Below are 22,963 nucleotides of genomic sequence, written 5' to 3'. Positions count from 1 at the left end.
AGCTTGCAAGGTGTTGACGCCGAGGTTTTAATGCGTGATTGGTCATGTATGGGAATAATAATAGTGCATTAAAGCTTCTGTATTTAAATGTGACAGTAGACAGTAAAAATTCTATGAAGTACTTTTTGTTTTTATTTTGTAGAAACAGATCTGATGACGTAGGAAACTTTGAAATGATTCACTAAGAGTTCAATTTTGCTAATGTAAATATGCATTTGGTATCGTGAATCTGGTTGGTGGATGAACGAGTTCCCTTGCAATTCTTTTTCGTTGTATGAAAACCGTAAATATTTGCCCTTTTTATTAGTTTGTAATTAGGCAAGACATGCAGGTAATAACAGTGCCTATTTGTAGAAGGTGAAATTAGAGTAGTGTGCCTCTCCAAATGAAGGTGTTGATTTGGTACATTTTCGTGTAAGATACCGAAGAGTATAAGTCATGCAATGCTGAAGAGATGAACAAAAATTGTTCCGTTAATACATTGAATCAGCTTTTGAATGTTGTAGGTTGGTGGCAAGAAACCGATTTGTAGCCTTTGCTTTTGTAGAGACAAAGGTTTCCAGTATTTGTGCAGTTTATCTGAGTGTTACGTTGTTTGTGCAATAAAATGTTATCACATGAAGTGAGAGTTTAAAATCGTCGTCTTGTGTCTGGAATCATTAATTGAAATTTGTTCCTAAGCAGTTGCGTCGCTGAACAACTCCAGTGAAGAGAGACGGTTGTTCTATGAAATCTTAGGAACACGAATCTCTCTCTCTCTCTCTCTCTCTCTCTCTCTCTCTCTCTCTCTCTCTCTCTCTCTCTCTCTCTCTCTCTCACAGCATCTGCCGTCTGTAAATTTGATATTTTATGAAATTGATTCTTAGACCTTGAATCATGTTGAAGGTTGCCGTACGCTCTGGCCTACGATGCGTAGATGTATTACTCTCTGTTGGCCTTCCTTCCACCTGGGGTGTAGTACTGCTATGTCAGTGTGTAATCGAAGTTATACAGAGAAATCATTCTTTCGTTCTGGCACTTTCAAGAATATGCTTTAAATACCCAGAATGTGACTTTGGATTCTGTCGTTGCAAGCAGTAGAGGGGGCACGTGCTGGTGTGGTGTGCTTGCAACTCTACCTTCACTCGTCTCTGTGTGAACTTAACTGGTTCCTTGGGTAAAATCGTCTGTCTCGGAAGGGTGTCCGTTACAGCAGGTTTTGCAGTGTCAGGACCGCACTGTGGTTGTGAGTGTCTGCTCTTATCTGTCGTTTGAATTTCTTTCTGTCGAAGAATTATTTTTTTCTTTATTACTGCTGTCTGGGGCATAAAGAGAGGCATGCAATATTCGTGACGCCAATCGGTGTTATGGCAGTTTTTTTTTTTTTTTTTTTCTTTCCTCCAATATATTCAGGATCCTTGCTAATGCCAGATAATGACCACCAGGAAGGAAAGTGATAGCGAAGGGGGAGAGAGAGAGAGAGAGCTCGAAGCCGCAGAATATACATTGTTGGTTTATGTTTATCGTCCTAACAGGTAATCTCTGTTTTTGAGGCATCCTGGGAATGGGAGGGAGGGAGGGTGGGTGGGTGGGAAGGGGTTACCAGCAGTGGCTTACCTTGATCCCCACCGCGATGTGGGACAGACAGGCTGTTCGGAAAATAAATGCTTTTAAGCCCCCATGCGCGTGAAGAGTTTTAACTTTTTGGAAATTCACAAGGTGCATCGCTGGTTATTCGAGAAAATGAAATGTAAGCGAAAGGAGGCCTCTCTCTCTCTCTCTCTCTCTCTCTCTCTCTCTCTCTCTCTCTCTCTCTCTCTCTCTCTCTCTCTCTCTGTGTGTGGAGTATTGGTCATCCAAGATTGTTTCAAAATTAGCATCATCGCTGGTTATTCGAGAAAAAGAAAGGTACGCAATCGAAGGTCTCTCTCTCTCTCTCTCTCTCTCTCTCTCTCTCTCTCTCTCTCTCTCTCTCTCTCTCTCTCTCTCCATGTGGGTATTGGTCATCCAAGCTTGTTTCAAAATTACCCACAGGAGCAGTATGACGCCATTTTGGCAAAACTTGTAGTTTAATTCAAAATGAATATATAGGTCTGTATCTGAGTGGAGTAAATATTTTAACGCTACGTATAATTATTATCTTCCGTAGGGGAATGAAAAATGAAGGTGACACAACAAATATGTCCTTTAGTACAACAGGAAGGGCGCAGGTGTCGACCAACATTGGAGCGTCCGTACCACCCAGTGGTAAAGATACGCGAAAGAAGAAATCACGTATATGTGAATGTTAAAGTGGAAAGAAAAAGCCACTTGCTGTTTTATGTTGGACTATCATAAGGGACAGGAAAATCTACTCTTGGTCAGTGGCTGTATGACAATACGTGGTCAGGTTTTGGTTTAAAAAAAAAATCATTCCTGGATGGTTAGTTTCAAAGCGGTACACTAGGCATTACCTAAGGTTGTTTGCAGCGTCTCTAAGGCCCGTAGCTGCAGCCCCTTTCATTCCTTTTAATGTACTGTAGCTCTGCTCATATTCTCTTTATATACCATCTGACGTTCCACCCTCTCCTAACAATTGGTTCATAGTGCAACTGCGAGGATTCCCGCCTGTTACACTTTTAAATCTTTTTACTGTCAGTTTCCGTTTCAGCGCTGCATGACCTCATAGGTCTCAGCGCTAGGCCTTTGGCCCAAATTCTGTATTTATTCTATTCAAAGTCACTTTTGGATGTATTTCAAGTGACAGGAAGCCACATAAAGCTATATTTGATAGCCTTTGGGGATGAATAGAAGGTTGTATTGAACAGAAAAAAGGTTGGGGTTTGAATGGTTGGGTTGGTCTATGAAGTGAACTAGATTTGAAATTTTTCTAGAGGGAATTTTTGTGAAAACATTGGAAAGAGATAGAATTTATTCCAGTTTGAAGGAAGTGTATAAGTTACATTTTTGAAGTTTGTTAAGTATCCAGTATCCAAAAATAGCGTTGTCGATTGTATAAGATTTTTCTAAGGTCCTAAGATTAGACACGATGACGCACGGCAGTGAAACAGATTTGACTTTATTTTTATTTTTTACTTTATAAATCAGTACACAGGAAGAAGTCACCAGAAGAAAATTATTTTCCCACTTCACGCCTGACAAAGGAATCTCAAGTTTGCGTGTGTACGTGAGATTGAGAAGGAAAGAGAAAGAGAGAGATCTAATTGCGGGCATATTTTGTGAATGAGCCCCACACCCACAGCCATGATATTCCATCCCTGAGGACCAGGTGGCTCCTGTTTGGTGTTTTGCTCGACTTCGTCGTGGAAGTTCCTCACTACATTCGTCAAAGGGGACAAATATAATGGCTATTAACCTCTCCTCTCTCTCTCTCTCTCTCGTCCGCAAAAATGTGTGAATATTTGTTCGCAAGCGTTCTGAAATACGGAAGAATGTCAAAATAATCTCCTTTTCTTTAACCAGAAATATTTGTCGTCCAAAATGTGTGAATATTTGTTAGCAAGCGTTCTGAATCATACGGAAGAATGTCAAAATAATCTCCTTTTCTTTAACCAGAAACTCTCTCTCTCTCTCTCTCTCTCTCTCTCTCTCTCTCTCTCTCTCTCTCTCTCTCTCTCTCTCTCTCTCTCGTCCGCAAAAATGTGTGAATATTTGTTAGCAAGCGTTCTGAATCATACGGAAAAATGTCAAAATAATCTCCTTTTCTTTAACCAGAAACTCTCTCTCTCTCTCTCTCTCTCTCTCTCTCTCTCTCTCTCTCTCTCTCTCTCTCTCTCTCTCTCTCATCTCATCACATACATGTGAGTAAACGCACGCTTATTTCTCTCTCTCTCTCTCTCTACATGTGAGTAAACGCACGCCTATTTCTCTCTCTCTCCCCTACACATACAGTACATATACGTACATGTGAGTAAAAGTCACCCTTATTTCTGTAACCTGAATACCTCATGTACGCGAAGGAATTAAATGCACGGCCTCGTGCGTCGGTAGGAAGAGGTTATGCCTTGCATTAAAAGAACTTCTGGCCTTCCACTCCTTGAGCTAGTTAATTGGATTTTATTCCTGCAAGGCCGTGCATCAGCATCAGTCTGGCCGTGTTCCTGTTGTCAGTCATTGCTGTTGGGTGAATCTTTTCCTCCAGGCTATAAATTTAAATGTTATTATACGTGGGAATCGCGGGGGACCACTATTAGTTTTAATGCTGTTACATACGCAAAGACCTAATTTTTAACATATGTAAAGACATTTTTGGAAATTAGGAACAAATGTAATTTGCACACTTGCGTGCCGCAGCTGTGCGAGCCTCACCAGTCGGCATTTGTTTTATTTGTTTTAATTCATGGTTCCCTGTTTTTTTTTTTATATAATTATATAATTGATTCTCCCCGCTGCTGGGATGCTTGTAAGGTTCACCGATATGATTATTGTATGATTGCAATTTCATAATGTAATATTTCGGCCTTTTGACTATTTTTCAATCAGTAAGGTAAAGCTGGCAAGTTAACTCCTTTTAATAATTAAAACAAATTTTACACTATTAATTGAGCTTTTCCTCATGGTATATGATTTTACCGGAAGTTTTCACATTAGGTTTTTTGGGGGGATGCGATATTCGAATTTTAAATTCATACCTTCGTACACCTTGGAAAATGAGACGACCTCGACGGGATAATCCTCATTTAAAGGGGTGGATGGTGAAACCATTCCTAAGATCGATGCTCACACAGCAAAGGTTGTCCCGTAATTTCGGAAGTTCCATTGCAGAGAAACTGGAAACCTCGCAAACAAACTGATGCTTGAACTGTCAAGCGACGTAGGCCAAGAAACCTTGCAACAACTGCCGATCATGGTCATGTCACCGTCATAGTCCGTGCTTGCCACGGTGCCTTAGCAACCTAACCTCCCCCTCCCCTACCTTCCCCGGTCGCGAGTGATTGGGATTTGCATTGTTCGGCCACTGGTCAAGGGAATTACAGCGGCCTTGCACAGCTGTGTGTCTCGGACCCCGTATTTTGGAACGGCGGGGCGGCGGCGGCGTTGCTGCATCGTTGCCCCAGGGACTGGTAGGAAAGTCGGTCTTGTCTTTCTCCTCTTTGCTCTGTAACAGCCTTAATGCTTAGAAATGCCGTTTGGTCCCGTAAATGAAAGTGACGTTTCAGGATATTAAAACTTGATTTATGAATAGAGGTGTTGTTAGGAATGTCATAGTTTTAATTATTTCTGTTTCTTGTTAGGAAAGGAGGTCTTGTTTTCTTTCTCTCGACTCTGTAACATCCTGGATATGTGAATAAAGTTATTGTTTGGAATGCCATGGTTATAATCATTATTTCTGCTGCTTGTCATGAAAGGTAAATGGAGTTGTTTGTGCAATTTTTCCATTCACGTGAAGTCAATAACTGACAGATATCGCGTCTGAAAAGTACCCTGGTTTTTGGAAGCACGCCATTAATTCTGGTCCGGTTGTATTGGGTTGTAACGTACCCCACCCCCTCCCTCACTCCCCTTCCCCACCCATTAAGGCGAATCGACGTTTTTGATCGACCACATGTGTCTGTCTGTGTTGGTTTATGTGAGTGCGTGTATGTATGTGTATATGGAGGTGGTAGAACCAGGATGAGTCATCACACTGGCTGGGGTGATGGATTCAGCTGGGATTTTCGCCTTAGACAGAACCTTGACTGCTGTGTACTTTGGACTACTTTGTGTTGGAATGAAGCGCGTGTTAACCAATATTTCATGGACAAGGTCTATGTAACTTCTGAATTTTATGGCAAGTCTGCAATACATTGAATAAATGCAATTTACTGCAGAGAACGCTTTGGACTACTACTGTCTGCTAATTGAGCAAGCATTACTCGAAGGAAGGGATACACAGTCTGATTCAGACGGTGTGTGTCCTGCAGATATAATTCTATGAAACCTTACTGATTTTAAAGATTTATTTTCCATTACTTTGTGTTGGAACGAACGCCTGTTATCCAATATTTCATTGACTAGTTTAATGTAACTTATGAATTTTACTGCATGTCCGTAAATACAGTGAATAAATGCAATTTACTGTAAAGAACGATCGGTGAATCATTTCCAGGAAGTGGACAAGTTTCCATGGACACGCAGTGCTCGTGTAATTTGAGATTACCATATTCGCTTCGAAGGAAGATTTAATATGGAAGGGAAGGAAAAGAAATCTCGGGTACAGTCGACGTAAGAGATATTCATCTATTTCCCCCTCCCCCCTTTTCTGTTACCATCTTTCTCCCCTCCGTCCCTCTTCCCCTCCTTCCTTCCCCGAGATCAGAATCTGTTGACACCTTTCGTGAGGTTTATTGGATGTGATCTCTGATGGGGATCCCAGATGCCTCATCATCACCGTCTTCTCCTCATCCGGCTAAATCCTCCTTGAAGGAAGGGACCAGCCTGCGTCTCTCTCTCTCTCTCTCTCTCTCTCTCTCTCTCTCTCTCTCTCTCTCTCTCTCTCTCTCTCTCTCTCTCGAGCCATTCAAGTTATCTGAATTATCGCTAGTAGGTTATTTTATTTTTTTTAAGATTAACAAAAGGAAAAACCAACTTGGATTCAATTTGATCAAGGTTTGTTCAAAACGCAGCGCTAAATTCCCATCTCTCCCATCCCCCCACCATTCTTTGTGATTGTGTATGAACGTGTTGTTTATGTTTGTGTATCTCCTGTTCTCTCTCTCTCTCTCTCTCCCTCTTTCCGTCCTTCCCCTCTTCCTCGATTCATATCAATAAAGAGGTCGGCCAAATCCTCTCGTGTCAAGAATACAAGACATTATTGATCTTTCCATGATGCAAGTCTCTCTCTCTCTCTCTCTCTCTCTCTCTCTCTCTCTCTCTCTCTCTCTCTCTCTGTGCTTGATATTACACCTTCAGTAGTAGGATGCGCTCTCTTGTCGTTACTTGTAAGTGAAATAGCTGTATGATCCCGGGTAGATACTGACGTGTCAACTGCTACCTACGTCGTCTTATTTTAGCAGTTAATGTAATTGAATCCTTGTTGACGGTAACTCAGATGGCCGAAACGGATCGAAGTTCTAGAATAGAGTTCCGTTTCGCTACTGTGTAAAATTGGAACGTTGTTTACATCGGTGCAATAAGAGTGTGTTCCCATTAGAGGTTTTCAGCATATTGTGTAAGCCGGTCTTGGTCGCGTTGGCCATTTTGGTTTTCAAGTCGCACGCCAATTGCTTTTATCATTGATCTAGTATGCCAGATCTTACATGCTAAATCTGTTACGCTTCCTTTAGTTTAGGTGGTTATGAACGAGCCTCGTTTATCAAAAAAAATACTTGCTGTTTTAGTTTACTCGTAGGTTGATGTTTGGATCTTTCTTACTGAGCAGTTTTAACGTCCGTATTGATTAACGAAATATTGACATTTACATTTGAAGTTTTCTTGTTTGTCATCATGTAAACATTTATTTTAATCTTGTAACATTTTTTAGAGTGGTGGCCACAGTTTTCTGAGTTTATTAGCATCTCATAAAATTATTCAGATATGTCAATGTTGAATACACAATAACGAAAGTAATCACACCTAATGGCGTTGTGTAAATTGATGACAGTAGCTCGCCTTGTTTAGAACTATTCAAGTGAGAACTCTGGTCACTGAATATTAAGGATAACTTGACAGATTATTTCATATTTTAATTAAATAAATAGGGAAAAATTAAATGTTAAGACTCGAATGAAGCTCAAATAACGATTCAAACAGAATTGTTGACGTTGCCAAGGCTCTTACCAAACGTTATTTCCTATGTATGTGTCAGTGTGCTTATAATAGTCTTCTTTCAAATTACCGGAGTTCTACATGATGTACACGTTTGTTTTAAAGTTTAGTGTTTGTGTTTATATACCTTTTTGCATGATGCGTGACGCTCAATAAAGCGTTACTATGCATTCATTTTTTTATCCAGTTATAGTCGTTGCGCAGTCTGGTGAAATGGTGGGATTGCTCATTACTTGATTGCTCATTTAAGTGTGGTTTCGGAATTATGAAGCCATTGACTTGGACCTTCAGCCTGTAAAAAGGCTATTAAATTGCTCACAAAGAAACCCCTATTAATTCCGTAGCATTACCAGCCCGACAATCTCCATTTTGACATTGAAAATGCGAGCTGCTCGCCAGTGACATGATTTGAAGGCTTAGCTGGCCGGGTGATTGAGAGAAAGAGGAGGTTAAGGGGGGGAGGGAGAAGGGGAGATGCAGCCTGCATTCTTTTACATTGTTCATGAAGTCCTTTGTCAGAGTAAGGTTATTGCTGCTGCCTGGCCTGGCTGCTGTACCTGGCAATACCACCATTTGATCACGGAGTTGTGTTGATACACCTGGACCACTGAGCAAGAGCCTTGCTTTGACCCAGGGCCAGTTGAACTATAATTCTCTCTCTCTCTCTCTCTCTCTCTCTCTCTCTCTCTCTCTCTCCTTGTGCCAAAATTGAATGATAGATTTGCCCTTCCCCTCTACTTAATCTGCTGTTGTCACTGCTGAGAAATGTAAAATTTGTTTGTTTTGATTGGATGAGTTCAGCCGACATTTTGTCATCACCACCGAACAATTTTGATAATCAGCGGGAATGTTTTTTTTATGTTTACCTTCGTTGTCTTACCTGATTTCCCCTACCCTAACAGTTCTTAAGAATATATCGTGAGTGAATGATTGAATTCTCTAATCTTCAATTAGGTGTTTCGTTAGCTGTTTACGTGGACCTGGATGAAATTCATGTCCGTAGAATTAGTCAAATGTTGTACAGACTCGTCTCAATGTGGTAAGACAATTCAACTGCCTGGAAAGGCCTAAATAATTGCTTCGAGGTATATATGGTATAATTGGGAATGGGAGATATGCGTGTGGAGCGAATCGTTGGGTATTTTATTTTCTAAAATGACTCGAAATGATCCGGGTCTGTGGGGGAAATCGGGTGAGGCGGTTGGAACTAATCTGGTCAGGCGACCTGAGGACTTGGAGGAGGACCCGTGAGGTAGTGTGATCATCATTCTTATCTGCCAAATTAGATACGAGATGCTGATACGCGGAGAATGATAATCGTCAGATTGTCTGAGTGCCAGACGTATTGTGAATGACATCGGCGTCTGTGTCCCGGTGTTGTACAGAATTGAAAACGCATAAGCTGTTTTTGCGAGTTAATCCTTGCGAAATACTTTTGCCTAATTGTATTGTGGAGCATATGGAATACCTTGAGGGTTTTCGATATATTCCAGCTTCATTCACTTGATATTTTCTGGGAGGAAAATTGTTAGGTTTCACTGAACAAATTACTTTTCTCTTACCTTTGGGTAAGGTTTCTGAGGAAGTTGAATTTGTTCCCATAATCCGGACGAGCAACCTCTTGGAACTTATCCCTTCAGACTAAGAGCAGTTACGAATCACCCCAAGTTATATTTTATCTCAGTGCTAGGAACAACATTTTTCAAGAAGTCAGAGATGACTTCATTGTGACGAACTGGTAACCTTCTGAAGGTGAAGGGCAGTCAATCCTTGTGTGCCCCGATAGGAAGAATAGTGAAATGCATTGAAGGTTATTTATGCTTTCCTTCAACTCTTGATGTTAGGGTTTGGGGATGATGGTGCCTGACGAAAGTGACCCTCCACCCATGCCTTGACGTCAGTTCCAATGCCATTGAATCACGCTCGTGGTGTCACTGATGAGACTTAACCCCAGTGGCTCTGATAAGTGTTACTGAGTGTACAGGACCCTCCGTATGTTTGATAAGCAAACCCTTTACGCATCGTTTACATGGGCTCCCTGCTTCTGAGAATAAGAGGTTACTTAGCGATGGTTATGCTGAAAATGTGAACATTCTCTCTCTCTCTCTCTCTCTCTCTCTCTCTCTCTCTCTCTCTCTCTCTCTCTCTCTCTCTCTCTCTCTCTATATATATATATATATATATATATATATATATATATATATATATATATATATATATATATATATATATATATATATATATATATATATATATATATATATATATATATATATATGATAGCATGCATACACATACATTGAAACAAATCGGTCGAGTGGATGTTGCCATTAGTTTGTGTTCAGAAAACTTTAAATGAATACTTTCACTCATATTTTGAGGGAGCTAAATTCCTAAACTGTGAGATCTGTAAAGACAATGCTCGGTGATTCTGTGAACCCTATTTTTTCTTGAAATTAAAGGAAAATAAAAAAAAATCCATATAAGAAACGCGTGCACGTACATGTGTGTATATGAGAGGGAGTTCAGAGTCACTATGTCTATGGAGCTTGGTCCCCCTCTGTCATATATCTTGTAATTAAGTTCTTGTTATTCCGCACTGGCTTTATGAATGACAATGTAAAGATTTCGTAACATTCTCCAGTATCAGTATGGCCTCATGCTTTATTCATCCTGACATATGAAGGTTATGGCCTAGGTTGAATCCGTGCGTTTGCCAAGAAACAGGAGTAAAACAGGAACGAGATATTTTATATATATATATATATATATATATATATATATATATATATATATATATATATATATATATATATATATATATATATATATATATATATATAAACTTTTATCACATACACAATTGTTCTGTGCGTTAGTAGAATTACTAAAAGGACCTCATTCAAACTGGATGGTATCTACTGGAGTATTTACTAAGAAAAAGTTACAAGCCTTCTTGGACAAACAGGTACGGATACTTGATAATGTGGACTGTTTGTCCAAGAAAGCTTGTAACTTTTTTTGAATAAATACTCCATTAGATACCATCCAGTTTGAATGAGGTCCTTTTAATATATATAATATATATATATATATATATATATATATATATATATATATATATATATATATATATATATATATATAGTAAAAAGATATTAAAGTATAAAGGATATTAAGACAGATTTGAAAATTAAAGCTATAATTAGGGATGATTTATGGATTTTTCAGTTTAATGTTGCTGGTGATTACAATTTTTCATGTTAATAGAGAATCTTTACAGATTATAATAATGTTGAAAGATTAGATACTGCTTGTTAACCGGAGGGGAAAGAAGAAGATAAAGTATAATGCAGATGTGGATAGTCATCGATTAAATTTTGTGGGAAGCCCTGGAATTTACGTCAAACTTCTCACTGCTTGCACCTCTCCAAAGTTGCCTCCGTCCTAATTATAGACTCCAACACTTGCTCTATTGATGGGCGTCCTATCGGTGGTGAACAACAGTGGTTCGTTTCTGTTCTTGGATTGGTGACCACTAAGTAATGACTGACGCTGTGGCACCAGAGTTTATAGCTATAAAACAAACCACCTCACCCAGAAAAGTGTATATAATCGCTGGGATAGATCGAGGTTGCTCGATATTTATATTCTTAGTACAACTCCATTTCAATGTAATATAACCAGATGTACTGATTTCTCTGATTTCACTTTGTCCTTGTGGCAGAATGGTCCTTAATGTTTGTTGTAAATATTATGGGTGTCTATGATTTATATGAAACGTGATATTTTACATCTCACTGAAATCGCTTTGTATTGCTGTAGTACTAAGGCTGCGAAAATTCGATTTTAAAATGTGTATACTCGAAACGACGCTTGTTTTCTCTTGACCTTTTCCGAGGTGAGAGCTCCGTAAGCCCGGGGATCACGCATGGTCAAAAGGGCTCTTAGTTCACGGCAGGTCACTTAGGCTCTCTGATTTCAGGTCAACCCGGATATAATGGCCTGTTAGTTCCGAAGGATTGTTCCGTATTATATAGTGTTGGTGCTTGAGGGGCAAGGACGGGTATTTTGTTTTTCCTTTTTTGAAGTCTGCTTCTTTCCCTCTCCTTTCCCCACCCCCTCTCTCCCCCCTTCCCACCCTTTTCTTTCCCTCTCTCCCTCTCCTCTTTCCTCCTCCCACTCTCCTCTTTCCTCCTCCCCCTCTCCTCTTTCCATTCCCATTCCCGGTTATTGGGCCTGCAGTCTCTCTCTCTCTCTCTCTCTCTCTCTCTCTCTCTCTCTCTCTCTCTCTCTCTCTCTCTCTCTCTCTCTCTCTCTTGTTTTGGACGGAAACTGCTATAATTACGTAAGCGTTTTTTGTATAAACTTTTTCATATTGTCTTTGGGAAAATGAAAGTGGTTTTATAGCAGTCTTCATTTCTTCCCCAGACGGAGTAGGTTTTGTAGAATGGTTCTTGCTTAAAGGTTAAGAGAATGGGGTCCCGGGCTGTGCGAAAGGTCACGTCGGAATTGGGCGATGTCTGTTTGGTGGAGATGAGATAATCTCTGTCAGTGATTAAAAAAATGGTACAGGTAATTAAAAACTGTGTGTGATAGAAGGGTATTATTAGATTTCGCCGCAAGAAAAGTAAACTTACTGTCTCTAGTTTAAGAAACCGGTTTTTACTCGGCTTTCGAGGAAGTTTTAACGCCATCTATTTTTCAGTTTTACTGGTTTTGTATTCCAGTAAGATTTTCCTCCTCTGAAATAGTATGGAACTTGAATTTGCCACACTGAATTGAAGTAGCTGTATTTTTTAATTAAAAGGAAATTTCTTTCCGTCGAATTGTAATTAACTTTAATTTTTTATTGGATCTGAAGTAACCTCTTGGATGATTTAAAATAACATACTTGTCATGTACAGGTACTTGGGCTCGTATGGTATTGTAATACTGTAAAATTGGATTCAGTTTATAAGAAAAAGGCCTGAAACGACAGGGAACCCGTTTCGTAATGGTCACGGACGATAGTCACCCGGTTTTAAGGAACTACTTGAACTTGGTAGAATGTAGATTATTAGCCGGAGGAGGCGTAGTTCCACGACCCTTCATCCCGTATATTGGCTGTTTCTTCTCTGGAGGACTTTTTTTTTCTCTTTTTAACACCTGATAACCACTCTCGGCGTTAACTAATGGTGACGACATTGGGATCAGATGGGCGTTGCATCACGGCCGTTTTTAGTAACAGAAAGTAAGATTACTCGGGGCGGTGTCGGTAGTTTGAAAGTTCCACAGTTTTTATTTGACTAATCTACGCAAATTACAACTTGATAGTGTTTTTCTGTTTAGGAGAGTCTAGTTTGTCAGTGTCATGTCACTCTTACCGTGTTTTGCGAAGACCACTATCATCGATGCTGAATTTGAATGGGCTGCGGGAAAAAGGACAAGAGCCCATGCTGGCATAAGGCCAGCTTGACCCAAAAAAGCCACCACCCGTTAAGTGGAACTACGAGTCAGCCAGGAAGCGTTTCTTGCACGTGTCACAAAACTCAGTCTTAATCTATTAGGAAAACCAGAGCCATACAGTCTGGATGAGGAAAATCTGCTTTCGCCCTGTTTATCTAATGTGTTTTAGTTTCCTTTGGTCATGAGGGTATAATAATATAATAACCACTTGGTAAAGGAGAAAGACCTTGTCCGTTACCCTACGAACCGGGAGAGCTTCTGATCTTTGGGTACGACGAGAAGAGCTGGGGTATGGGTATGTTTGGGTTAGGGGTAGGGGTGTGATGTGACCTTAGGTTTAGTTAATGGAGTGCTCACGGATACGGCTGGAATTCCGGGAGGTGAAGGGGGGGATGTTCGGGATGTCGGTTGTGGATGAGTTGTATCTGTTCGAGTTGGAGGAATGCAGTTCGCTTCTCCTGAATGCGATTGTAAACTCTGGGAATTTTGAGTTTCGTATGTGAGGTGCTGATGCTGTGTGGGTGTCTTGTTTTTGTGTAGCATGTGAGGCTGGTGTATTTTGAAGTCCCCTAAAATATTAGCTTTTCATACATCAGCTTGCAAGGCTTGGAAGTCGTTTTGTGTGTGTGTGTTTTTGTAAGTAAAGGAAGAACTACAAGTTTTATTCCTGTTTTGCGATTTACAAAACTAATATCGGAACTTCCTGCTAAAATGGCTTCACATAAACACTTTTTGTTTACATGTTAGTAGAATCATTGTAGGTATTTATTGGCTTTTATGCTTATTAGCTTCGTTTTACCAATAGGTTCTTTTTTTTTTTTTTTTTTTGCTTACAAAGGTATAATCTTAACACGGGTCGATGTGATTATATTGCTTGTAAAAAAGAATCGTTAATGTATTTGATTGTTTAGAACAAAAATATATAAAGTAGTATAGGTTACGACCACAGCATTAACGAAAGTAGCATTTTACAGCCTCTTGTTTTTGCTAATACTCAGTGACGAATTTTTTTCCTACAGTCAGCACTGTTGTAAACAACGAGAGGAAGCAGTCTAATGCGAGCACTTGAACTCAAATTCTTAGTGCTAGTTGGTCTCGGATTCCTCATGCCTCATAACTACCTGGCATTGGGAGGCGAGAGCTCTATGACGTCATCGTGTCGTCGCCCCGACATAGGAGCACCTGAAGCCGTTGTTAATTCTGCAAATACTACCCCTCCCTCTTCCGTGCTCCCCCCTCCCCCGCCACCTGTCTTGCGTTAGAGTTATCAGGGCAGACAGGCTTCTGTGCACCTCTCTCTCTCTCTCTCTCTCTCTCTCTCTCTCTCTCTCTCTCTCTCTCTCTCTCTCTCTCTGCGCTCGTGCGTCGGAAACTGCAGATCTTTTGGGTCGTAATTTTATCGGGATTGAATTCGGCGAGAAATTTAGAATCTTTATTGTTCTCTTAGATGTGTTTGAGTAATTAAAGGGGGTTCGCCAAAAAATAAAACCACATAAGACTTTAGTTTCTTACTTTTATACACCGGTTGCTAGAATGACCAGATAACCTTTCGTCCTATGTTGTTGTGGTTGTGTATGTTTCATTTTTAAATAAACGGTAACAATAATTACGCAACTACGTGGCTGCGTATCCATTTGGCTTTTTATATTCGTGCCCATACACAAAAATCGAGGAGTTAGTTACTCGAACATTTTTTCCCCAACGGTTGTCACCCAAACTGAATTATTTATTTATTTTTACGTAGACTTTCTTGGTCAGCCTCTGGTGTGAACACGTGGCCACGTGTGCAGTTATTTTTGTCATCACCCTTCAGGAAAGAAGTCAGCGTTTGTAATGTGTCACTCCATTCTGCGTCGTCGTGGTGTTTCCCTGTTTTCCTTATTCCTTCTGTACGTTTCTCATAAATGCTCTCCGCCATATCCGGGGCCAGGTTAGTCACGTAAAGAGAAATTACGTTAGGTTCGAAAATGAGAAATCTCAATGTAAATGGTTGTGCTGTGCAGCTTTCATGCGGAATGGTTGGCGGTAGACTGTGGCCAGATAACATTAGTATATCTCATTAAAGTTTCGGTTTTACACCGGGTACCGTACATGTGTGTGCGTGCTTGTGTGTGTTTTTGTGTATGCATTTTGTACAAATACGAAGTACTGGCACAGGAACGCCTGTGACCAGATTGTACAAAGCTTCCCATTCTAGTAGATACGGAGCCATTAAAACAATGATTGTGAATGATCCTGATGCTAAAGCACTTGATATAACGGTTATTTTCCACCCTGTGTATGACTTTGCCTTACAAACTAACGCGTGCTTTGATCCACCTGTTTATATGCCACGTTTGTTTTCTGTTTTGAAAACGATCTTGAGCAATGTAAGCGCGGTTTACAAAAAGGCTCAGGTGGGATAGGCAACTCTCCCTGGCGTCGGCGCATGTTTACCTGCCTCTGCTTTCGCGAGTTCCTCCGACTGCAGGATGGCGTAGCGACCTTTTTTCATATGCGTATGTACTTGATTGATGGCGTTGCCATGGATACCTCAACTTTAGAGAGAGAGAGAGAGAGAGAGAGAGGTTGCTAGGGACAGCATTTTTACATTGGGAATGAATATTCCCCCGGAGAGTGAGAGCGCGAATATGAATGTATGTTGGTGCGGATCAAGTTGAAAGCCAAGTGACTTGGTTGCGGGGGGAGGGGGGGGGGTAAAGCTGAAAGAGGGTTGGGGGTTCCTGTTCCACACTGCAGATAAATAATTTATCAGTTTTCTCCTTTTGGCTTTTGAGGAAAATAAATTATTAACTTTGCTACATGTCTGATTTAGAATTCCTTTGATTTTAAAATATAACCCCCTTTCCAGGTGAGGGTACTTCCCACCTAATGCACAGATGATTCGTGACTTAGGCTATATGCCAACTGTTGTATTGTAGATTCGCCTTGCATTCGAGGCCAGAAAGCGCCAGTACTGCTGTCTTGGGCCCCAGCGCTTATCTGCCCCCTCGCCATGCTCGACATTGCTATAATGGGAAGCCAGCGAAACCTTGTACATTATTGGTTACTGCTCCACCCCAGACCCCGACCCCTATCCCCAAAAATAGTTATGACTTTAGTAGGTGTTTTGGCAAGATGCCCCCTTTTGCATGTGACGTCGAAAACCCCGGGGTGACCCACCCTCCGGGGGGAAGGGAAAAGAGGGTGTTTTCGTTGTTTCCTTATGCAGGCGGCACGTTCAAGTCTCGTGTTTTGGTTCCCGTTTGAGATGTTGTTTTTGCTGTTTTTTTATTTATTGCAGTATTGCTCGGGTAATTAGTAGTGAACTTCTGTGATGGTTATCGTTACTTGGATATAACGATTTCAGGGTTTTGTGCTATTGCAGTGTTCATTCTTCGATAAAATTTATTGCAATGATATACTAATGTAGCATTGGACATGATACTAAATGGCAGTGTATTAGATGCAGAATGTTGGTGGTATCTGTTGTCATTTCTGCCGCTTGAAAGACTAGCATTGTGATGCTCTTGACATCACTTTTTTTTTTCCATTGCATAAAAGCAGATGGCCACCCGTCGAACTATAAACTGCTTGGCATGAGGTTGGAGGAGTTTATACAACAGTTATAAAATTATTATACAATGATTTTACGGTTGATGCTCATGGATGATAAGTTGTTTTACTAATGCAAAGAGGAATGTGTAAGCAGGTATATATATATTTCCAAAATCCTTGAGCAGGATTTGCATTATTGTTTTGGTTGGCTTTTGACATTGTCTAGGGCCGGGGGAAAGAATGTGCTTGTATGCTGCCGATTGGACACTCGCCAGGTTTATCTAATAAGGAACTTGTGCGTTGGAGGCTAGTGGTGCTTTATTCGTTCAGTGTTTCCCGCAGCGACATCGTTTTGAGAACTAAGTAGCTTGCAATTGCCAAAGAATTGGCGGTGACGAAGATAAAATCAGATGCCCTCATTGGAGCTAGTCTACGTTTATTCTCTGGGTTCCCCTTAGGGAGGGATAGTGCCGTCAGTGCACCTCATGTGGTGCGCTGTAGGCATTACTCAAGGGTCTTTGCAGCGTCCCTTCGGCCCCTGGATGCAACTTCTTTTATTCCTTTTACTATACCTCCATTCATATTCGCTTTCCTCCCATCTGATTTTTGCCCTCTCTTAACAGTTCTTTCTTAGCCCAACTGCGAGGTTTTCCTCCTGTCACACCTTTCAGACACACTCGCCGTCAGTTTCCCTTTCATCAATGAATGACCTCATAGGTCCCAGCGCTCGGCGTTTGTCCTGAATTCTATATTCGTTTCTATTCTACTTTCTGGGTCTTTCCTAGAAAGGAGTGATGGGTTGTGTCAGAACACAGAAATAGTTATGACTGGGTCGTGGAATCCCTGAAGGACAGGTAGCTAGCTATTCGGGTTCCCACGCTGCCCATTGTCCTTTCCCCGGGTTTGGTAACACTTGATCCTGCCAACAGTCTCTCTCTCTCTCTCTCTCTCTCCCCACTAAGTTATCAACTCTGTGTATACTTTTCCTGTTAGAATATTATAAGAGTTTGTGGGTAGTGCGCTCTCTCTCTCTCTCTCTCTCTCTCTCTCTCTCTCTCTCTCTCTCTCTCTCTCTCTCTCTCTCTCTCCTAAGTTTGTGTTATCAACTCTGTGTATACTTTTCCTGTTAGAATATTATAAGAGTTTGTGGGTAGTGCGCTCTCTCTCTCTCTCTCTCTCTCTCTCTCTCTCTCTCTCTCTCTCCTAAGTTTGTGTTAACTGTGTGTACTCTTCCTATTAGAATATTATAAGAGTTTGTGGGTAATGATTCTCTCTCTCTCTCTCTCTCTCTCTCTCTCTCTCTCTCTCTCTCTCTCTCTCTCTCTCTCTCTCTCTCTCTCTCTTACCTAAGTTTGTGTTATCAACTGTGTGTATACTCTTCCTGTTAGAATATTATAAGAGTTTGTGGGTAGCGCTCTCTCTCTCTCTCTCTCTCTCTCTCTCTCTCTCTCTCTCTCTCTCTCTCTCTCTCTCTCTCTCTCTCTCTCTCCTAAGTTTGTGTTATCAACTGTGTGTGTACTCTTCCTATTAGAATATTATAAGAGTTTGTGGGTAATATGCTCTCTCTCTCTCTCTCTCTCTCTCTCTCTCTCTCTCTCTCTCTCTCTCTCTCTCTGTTATTAAAGATAAAGGGCGATGATAACCCGTTCGCATTTGCTATATCCAAGAAGCTTCATTATAGAGCAGTGTGACGTATGGTCTTGAGGAAAGCCAGTGGTAGGTTATTGGAGGTAATCGGCCTTGATGGATTAAGAATATTTGAACGTGTCTTGACACACGTCCCGTCTATTTATAGCAGTTTTATGTGTGCAGAGGTTAACTTTTTACTCCTGAGTGCTTTAATTCATCATATCATTGCTGAAGTATTTCTCACTGAATGCTTATATAAAATATTGAAGGATGCATGATATGTTTAGATATTCCTTGGATTTTTATGATGATCCCTGTGGGATAAGTTTCTCTTGCGGGTAGAGTTGGTAAGGTCGGTTAAACATTGTCAGGCAATATTGTTTTTATGTTGTTCAAAGCATATGTTATATTAATACCACATGACAGTAAAGAAAAGTGTCAGGTTATTTATTGTTGAAAATACCAAAAGCTTATGTTTTAACATGTATATACTCCATATCTATAAAAGCGTATGTTTTAACATTTATATACGTTACTCCATATCCATAGCTTTGTCCTTTTTTAACACCAATATTATGTTAATGTAATGAGGTCTTGTGTGCCGGATCATCGTTGTGACTTTTTTTTTTTATTAAACCACCTCAAAGTTAGTCCTGATGCTTTGAATAATGATTGATGGTTTTGTTTTTTTTTATAATAGACTAATAATGGTTTTTCTGCTTCCAGGTAAGAGCGCGTCATGATTGACTATATAAACGGAGTAATCTCTTCATATGTAAGTATTTTCTCTATTCTCAAGGACCTCCGTGCTTCGGTACGGCTTCTGAATACTGCTGGCTGGAATAAGGTCTTAGGAATGCGGTCGAGTTGGTTTTATTTGTGTTTTTGTGACTGAGAGGTACAGAGCTCGCTAAGCTCCCAGTCTAGAGCTCCTTCGAGAAAGGTCGTAGGGCCGGCAAAGTCACCCCTAAAGAATTTGGGAAACCGGAAGGCTCTACTTCTTCAAAAATAAGTTTATAAATGGTCTAGCTAAAACACATACGCACATTCAGTTTCCACAATAACGAGGTGGCTCTAGAAGTACAAACTAAGAGGTCACTACCATGGTAATACTCTGTAACTTGTTAGAGGGAGGAAAAACGTGCCGAAAATTTCCAGGTCACTTGAATTCTTCATACACCTATATACAAGTATGCATACGTATGTGTATACTTCGTGTATATTATTAGTTTATTGGCGGATTTGCGAGAGTAGCCTGGAATTTATTACATTTTGTGGGCGGTATATTCTCTCTCTCTCTCTCTCTCTCTCTCTCTCTCTCTCTCTCTCTCTCTCTCTCTCTCTCTCTCTCTCTCAACGAGAAAACAAAGACAGCTTTTGTCTCTATTTAGCTTCGTTTTTGGAGACTGAATTTCTGAGGTTTCTTGCAGGTTCTAATTTTTAATATTCAGCTCTTTCAAAACTGTTCCTCGTATTGCCATAGTTGACACCATTGCATACCACAGAATATCAGTGAAGTCGCTGGGTTCTCGAAAATGGGCAGGTTCTTCCCAAAGGGCCACCTTAAAACAGATAGGCCTTTGGTCTTTTATCTTTCGAATGTGAGTCGTATCAGTGTTAACATTAGCACAACGCTTTAGCTAGAAATACGGAATGACAGTTCTGTTTCTGCAAAATAGATTCATGTATGGCAAGCAGGTCATTTGGAGTTAATCTGTATCTTCCCCAAATACATTTGTAATAAGATTTGGGAACCTTTTGTGTCTGAGGTAGCACTGAAATGTGTTTCAGGTAAATTATGAGAAATTGACATGCTTAGTCCTTCACCGTTATCATTATATGGTTTATATTATACTGAGTTTTCCCATAGGTCGTGTTTCGTACTTGATTGTAAAGATGCTTCATCAAGTGCGGTTAGTAATTTGTTTTAATAAGCCGCATTGTGGCGAGGATTTCTTAGCTTATTACATTTATCCAAACTAGGTTACCACAGTTCATGATCTTGACTAAAATCAACAGCCAAGTAGCATTTTACTTATTAATCTCTAATCTTCAAGTCACTTTGAAGTGAAAATAGACATCGTACCGCCCATCATAGAGGTTTTTTTTTTACACAGTCAGCGCCCCTTCGACCCATAGCTGCAACCCTTTTTACTCTTCCTCTGTCCATATTCTTTCTTCCATCTTACCTCCCCCCCCCAACAATTGAATCTTTGTGCAACTGCGAGGTATTCCTCCTGTTAACACCTTTCAAACCTTTTTACTGTCAATTTCTGTTTCAACGCTGAATGACCTCATGGCCCAAATTCTCTATTCTTTTCCATTCTTCAATCAGTGAATGGGTTCGGTGCGAGGAGTATCGGGTTTGTCATCTTCTATCCCCTGTGTTGGGTTCTGTGGAATCCGTACAAGAATCGCTACAATCTCCTTATATTGTGAAGCCCCTGTTTACCAGTTTCCTCCCTTTGCCGTGTCCAGTCAGTCTTTTTGTCTCTGCCCATTGCCATATTACGTACGGTGTGTTTCTCATTCGTTAATTTCTATTAACATTTTGGTTTTCTAGAAGAGGATGCAGCCTATATTGAATTGTCAGTTCAGTCGACAGTACTGCCTTGTTTACTGATTACAAACTTTCACCATCCTCACCCCAGGTCTTTTCACGATCCATTTTTGTGGACAATAATCCAGATAACTTTTTGAAATTATCAGATGGTCAGCAACCTCATCTATCGTAGGCAGTACTGTCAGTACACCCCATGAGGTGCACAGTACTGCTCTAAAATGGAAGACTGCAGTATCTGCAAAAATACAGAAAAATGGTATATACTGCAGTTTTCCTTTGCCTTGCTACTGGAACCCCCTATATACTCGTGGAAAACATCGAAGAATCATGAAACACCAGTAACTTATGTATTACTGTTTCACAAGCCCAATAGGTGGTATATCTTAATTTCGAAAATCTTGCAGATACTGCAGTTTTCAGTTTCAGGACAATGTAGGCATTGCATAAGGTTTCCTGTAGCGTCCCTTCGCCCACTAACTGCAACCCCTTTCATACCTTTTACCTTACCTCCGTTCATAATGTCTCTGCCATCTTTCTTTCCACCCTCTCCTATCAATTGTTTCATAGTGCAACTGCAAGGTTTTCAATTTCCCTTTCAGTGCTGAATAACCTTCGAGTTCCCAGCGCTTGTGCTTTGGTCAGAATTCTATCTTCCATTCCATTCAACAGTTTCATCTGCCGATTCAGCTCTGAAACTTTTGTGTACATCCTTTCTTAATCGTGGTTTATCACATCCTCCACTTCAGGCGATGTCAGTAGAAGCCACATCGGCCTGGTATGTGTCTTGTGAACTTGCATTTAATCTAATAGCCAGAGGCTTAGGACGACTGCGATCACAATGGAAGATGATAGGTCGATCCAGGTCACACCACTTGACCCAGCCATAGCTTTTAGGAATTTGGTTTTTAGAGATTATTCAATAACAGCCGAAGATACGTAAGCTGGGATTACTTCATATACGAAAGCGTAGGTTCGTATGTTAGGAGAAATACAAATTTCTTTTTAGTTTGGTATTTTTGACAGTCACTTGAGGAATCATTAGAAACAGACCAAAGGTGTTAGGATAAGGCTGAAATCATTTATTATGTATTCAAGACCCTTGATAATCCCTGTGTCGTTTGCTTTGCTAAGTGTTTGGCAAACTGGATGCAGGGTGTTGTTGGTGCCATATGCTGTAAGGATCAAATTTGTATTCTTTTGTCATGGGAAAGTGGCTGCGCTATCTGTAAAAAGTTAATCTGTCAGGGCGATGTTATCTTATCACTTTTTAATCAAATTCTCTTACATTCTATGCAGCCAGTCATATATCATGTTTTTACCTCCAACTCATTTGTATTTTTGTTTTTTGTTGTACTTGTTTTACATATGTGTATATACTGTATATAGCCTCTCTCTCTCTCTCTCTCTCTCTCTCTCTCTCTCTCTCTCTCTCTCTCTCTCTCTCTCTCTCTCTCTCTCTCTCTCTCTCTCTATATATATATATATATATATATATATATATATATATATATATATAATATACAGTATATATATGTATATATATATGTATATATATATATAATTATATATATATTATATATATATATATATATATATATATATATATATATATATATTATATTATATATATATAATTATATATATATATATATATATATATATATTATATTATATATATATAATTATATATATATATATATATATATATATATATATATATATTATATATATATATATATATATATATATATATATATATATATATATATATATATATATATATATATATATATATATATATATATATATATATATATATATATATATATTTATTTGCAGTTGTTTTTTTCGTTGAAATAAATGTGATTTCAAACAATTTTTTCCAAATCTTGGAGAACCTTTCAAAAGTGGCATTGGAAGTTGTGTTAGATATACTTCATTCCGCTTTAATATGCAGAGACCAACGTATACTCGAAGGTCAAGACGGAGGAAAATCACAACTTAATTTTTGGCCCAGAAAGACTACAAAAAGTTGTGTTACGCATAATCCCCACCTAAAAA

General features: G+C 39.8%; 1 protein-coding gene across 2 annotated transcripts in view; it reads left to right on the top strand.

The window, feature by feature from the left end:
- LOC136825440 (RNA-binding protein MEX3B-like) overlaps positions 1-22,963 on the top strand; it is a 130,601-nt gene that overhangs the window by 27,345 nt on the left and 80,293 nt on the right. Inside the window, exon 1 of one of the 2 annotated variants that reach the window (XM_067081884.1) lies at positions 19,066-19,114. The exons of the other annotated variant lie outside the window; for it this stretch is intronic. The gene's annotated coding sequence lies outside the window, so the exon portion shown is untranslated. Of the gene's footprint in view, positions 1-19,065; positions 19,115-22,963 lie in introns of those variants that run through there. 2 annotated transcript variants of the gene reach the window in all.

Source organism: Macrobrachium rosenbergii, chromosome 37 (assembly GCF_040412425.1).
Source record: "Macrobrachium rosenbergii isolate ZJJX-2024 chromosome 37, ASM4041242v1, whole genome shotgun sequence".
NCBI lineage: Eukaryota > Metazoa > Arthropoda > Malacostraca > Decapoda > Palaemonidae > Macrobrachium > Macrobrachium rosenbergii.
The sequence above is the reverse complement of the archived record's forward strand: the minus strand, read 5'-3'. Positions and strand labels throughout refer to the sequence as shown.